A 4540-nucleotide genomic window follows, 5' to 3' on the forward strand; every position below is an offset into this window, starting at 1 on the left:
GAAAGACACCCTAACTCAGGCTTCCTCAACCTCGGCCCTTCCGATGTTTTGAGACTACAATTCCCATCCTCCCTGACCACTGGTCCTGCTGGCTAGGGATCATGGGAGTTGTAGGCCAAAAACATCTGGAGGGCCGAGGTTGAGGAAGCCTGCCCTAACTCCTCAAGATGTTGAACTTGCTCCAGCTTTGGAGTACCTGCTATAAAAGAGACAACTCTAAGAAAGTTACGGTGCTCCAAAGCGTCACCAGTTGCATCAAGTTGCTTTAGAGAGAGCATTCATGATCATCCTTATCACATTACAGAATTGCTTGGCGACTAAGCAGGGAGCAGCACACGGAGATAAGGGGGGAAGCAAGTACTCTGCAGCCTGTGCCTCTCCCATCCCTGTGCATCATGAGTTCAACAAGTACAGAATGTAATGCAACCCAGCACAGCAACAGCAAGAGGGGCAGTCGCAACACCTCCGCAAGACCTCCTCATACTCTGGACAAGATGATGGTGGGAACTGCTTCTGAACCCTGTATCCCCTCCTCCTCCGCCTCCGCCTCCCTGCCACACAGCCTTAATGATAGAAGTATGGATGTGGAAGTAGTTGACCTCACTTGCGAAACTTCAGAACCTCTAGTTGTTGATCTTACGCAAGACGCTTCTCTTGTGCTTGTTGGAGAGAGTGGGCAGCAGCCCGATAGAGAGTTCAGACCTCAACCATTGTCTGACAGCCTCATATTTAGTGGTGGTGGTGGTGGTGGTGGTGATAGCAGACACACACAGAGTGGTGCTCTTGCCACTAGAAAGCTCCCCAGAGAAGTGGGAAGGAGGGAATTTGCAAGATCCTCAGGCACTTTGAGTTGTGGAATTTGCATAGACAGCTTTGCAGAGATTGTGCAAAGCGGACGGCTTATAGTGTCAACAACATGTGGCCACATCTTCTGTAGTCAGTGCCTCAGCAATTTTCTTAGGCATGCTAACTTTTGCCCAATTTGTAGGAGGAAACTCACTCCAAAGGAGTATCATCCAATTTATATGTGAAGACATGGGTGTTCCTGAACACAGTCTAATGTGGCCTTCATAAACATGAGTGAACTCCAAAGAACACACCAAGTACAGTATATATGACTTCAATATGACAGTTAGCAATTTCACTTTTTCCCAGTTGGCCTCCTTATAGTCCAGTTGTACTGTTTCAGCTTCGTTTTGCGTTAAGGTTTTTGCAGCTCACATTTTTTGAGGTCTGTAGACGTTTGAAGAACAGCTTGGAGGATATGTCTGCTGCTGCCACATTGCTTTGTGCCGGTGGAAGTCTGTTCCACATCTACTTGTTTTCTAGTGGCAAACCCCTCTTTCTGTTGATGTAGCCCTAATAAAGACCAAGGTTTATACAACACTGTGGCTCATTTCTAACGCTGCATGCATAAATGGTTTATTACAAAGAACTCCTGATAGTCCGAGTCTTCTCTTGAAGAGAATACAGCCATCATGCTAGATCTGAGCAGCTTTCCCTGTCCAGGCATATGCTTAAGGAGCAATTCATAGTGGAGTCCGTACCAAGGTTGCCACGTGGGGCAGAATCCAATGGAGATGAGCTAAGCCATTTATGTGAAACACTCCTCAAATGGTTGGAAGAGGATAAAGTAATTCTCTGCTTCTCATAAACGCTTTGCTGTGGGGAAGCTGCACCCATAGGGCCATGTTTCAAGCAGCAAGCATGTAAGACTTGAACCTCGCATGATGAAGTCAACTTGAGTTGCGGTGACTCCCTTTCTCAGCCCTGTCACGTAGTCATAGTGGAACTATGAATGGCTTGACCTGTTGAACTTTGGGATGCTGCTGTACTAATAGGTCTAATTGCTTTAAAACCTTTTATGTTGATAACTCTTAAATGAAAGACTTTCTCTTAAATGTATAAAAAATGCCTTCCAGTAGCACCTTAAGGTAAAGGTAAAGGTACCCCTGCCCGCACAGACTCTAGGGTTGTGCGCTCATCTCACTCTAGAGGCCGGGAGCCAGCGCTGTCCGCAGACACTTCCGGGTCACGTGGCCAGCATGACGAAGCTGCTCCGGCGAACCGGCACCAGAGCAGCACACAGAAACGCCGTTTACCTTCCCGCTATAAAGCGGTACCTATTTATCTACTTGCACTTAAGGGTGCTTTCGAACTGCTAGGTAGGCAGGAGCTGGGACCGAACGACGGGAGCTCACCCCGCCGTGGGGATTTGAACCGCTGACCATGCGATCTGCAAGTCCTAGGTGCTGAGGTTTTACCCACAGCACCACCCGCTTCCCTATCCAGTAGCACCTTAGAGACCAACTAAGTTTGTTCTTGGTATGAGCTCTCATGTGCATGCACACTTCTTCAGATACATGAGCACACAAAAGCTCATACCAATCACAAACTTAGTTGGTCTCTAAGGTGCTACTGGAAGGCATTTTTTTATTTTGTTTTGACTACGGCAGACCAACACGGCTACCTACCTGTATCTTAAATGTATGCCAGCCAATCTTCCGTTGGTAGAAAACATGGGTTATCCAGCTAATCAGCAGCATCTCACCAGGCCTTAATCGGCAAGGTATAACTGGTCATGGTTTGTTGCTCCCTAACAAGCCACAGTCAGCAGGCCAGCCATAAGCAGGGACTTCAGATTGGCTGGCAATTGTTGCTTATTATGATAGGGCCACAGTCCCGGGTTCAGACGTGATGTGGTGCCAAGGCCTTGTGCTTTGCTTCTCCTGCTTGCTCCAAGAGAGAACAGCATGAGGAGCAATTGGGCAGCATGTGCTACATAATGCATTATAAAATGACTCCTTATGGCCGCTGTATGTTTACAGCATCTAGGAAGCTGCTTTGTATGCAATCAATCACAGTCTTCACTTAGACTAATCTGCATAATAACAAATCACCATTTCGCAGGGAATGCATGTTTTAATGCTCCCTAATGGCAAACTCCTTGCTTGTAGAAATATCTTTTTAAATCCTATCCAAATGGCATGTCCTTGTCTCAGCTCCTGAATTACCATTACCGAAATGGAGATCTAGAAAATTTCCACTTCCTGCCTACCTTGGGAACCATCACGCGCCTATTTATGATAAAGGATACTCTATGGTGGTTCCACTCTCTCCGCCCAGTGAGGGTATTTAAGGACGAAACAAGGAGGCAATTGGTTCCTTGCATAGAGTCAAAGCTAATGAGGACAAGGGAAAGCAAGCTTAACACTAGAAATACTAACTGCCCGAAGGAAGAAAAGAATTCTGTAAGCCTAGATTTACAAGACCTGAAGCAGAGGCTAATGAGTATAAAGACTGAGATTTCTACCCAAAATATAAGGTCAGTAGAGCCTAGAGCACAATATTTAAAGAGGTCCAACAGCTCCTTATCCCATAGAAAGACATCAGTGCAACTCCCTGTTCCCTTTTCAAGTGACACCGAAGTAGATGAGGAATTTGGCGCCTCCGACATTTCTATGGCAACAACACCTAAAGAACTCTACGTTGCTGACAATCTGGAGAAATCCAGCACCCAATCTACATCTGGACCTTTGCCTAATGTTCCAAAAATTTATCAGAATGATCAACCTTCTCTACTGTACTCCTGGCAAGACAGGATGGACAGATCTTCCAAACTCGAAGCTGGCTCTTTGTTGGCCAGTGACCCACATTTTATAGCACATGCCTCATTAATACTCCCACAGCCACAGATAGAACCAACAGTCCTCCAATCAATCCAGGAGGGAGAGGGGGATTGACAGTTAACGAAACACCGTGGGACCGCCCTCCCCGCTTGGGGTGCGGTTGGTTGGGTTTTATCTTCTAGGGATACTTACCCTATCAAACCTTCACCTCTTCCCCTTACCATTTTGACCCAGGAGTCCTGGCCCAGGGATGACTTGTCAGTGAGGGGATGTTACCCCTCTATTGGGGAGGCTAGTATGGGGTCTGGGATTCCCACTATTGAAGGGCGGTGGGGCTAGATATCACTATCGGCGAAGGGTTTTGAGATGCAGTGATGCTCGAACCCCTTCCAATCTACGCCCCATCCCAAGGGACGAGGGTAGGGCGAGCAGGGATTACCCACCTCCGTCATTGGTGTTGTGCAATGCCAGGTCCATAGGCAACAAAACTGCCACCATGGGTGACTTTTTTGTCTCGCAGGGGATTGACCTGGCTTGCGTGACAGAGACCTAGGTACGGGAAGGTGAAGTAGTCTCCCTACATGAGATAACACCCCCAGGCTTCTCTGTCCTCCATCAATCACGGACTGTGGGTCGGGGGGGGGGGGAGTAGCGTTGTTAATCCCGGAGGATTGCTCTTTCAGAGCTCTGCCAGCACTGGCAATCTCCGGCATTGAATGTGTTGGTCTCGTGTGGGGCACCAAGGATAGCTTGGCTGTCTGGCTGGTGTACCGACCACCCAGCACACCGGCAGCCACCCTGTCAGACCTGCTGGAGGTGGCGGCGGGCTGGGCCTTGGCGTTCCCAAGCTTATTGGTTTTGGGAGACTTCAACGTCCATGCCGATGCCGCCCCCTCCTCACAGGCTCTGGA

The 4540-nt window shown here is 48.3% G+C and overlaps 1 pseudogene; it reads left to right on the forward strand.

The window, feature by feature from the left end:
• The first annotated feature begins 323 nt into the window (after positions 1–323).
• Positions 324–1031, forward strand: LOC144326254 (E3 ubiquitin-protein ligase RNF4 pseudogene; annotated as a pseudogene).
• The last annotated feature ends 3509 nt before the right edge of the window (positions 1032–4540 follow it).

The sequence above is a fragment of the Podarcis muralis genome, chromosome W, assembly GCF_964188315.1.
Source record: "Podarcis muralis chromosome W, rPodMur119.hap1.1, whole genome shotgun sequence".
NCBI classification, from domain to species: domain Eukaryota; kingdom Metazoa; phylum Chordata; class Lepidosauria; order Squamata; family Lacertidae; genus Podarcis; species Podarcis muralis.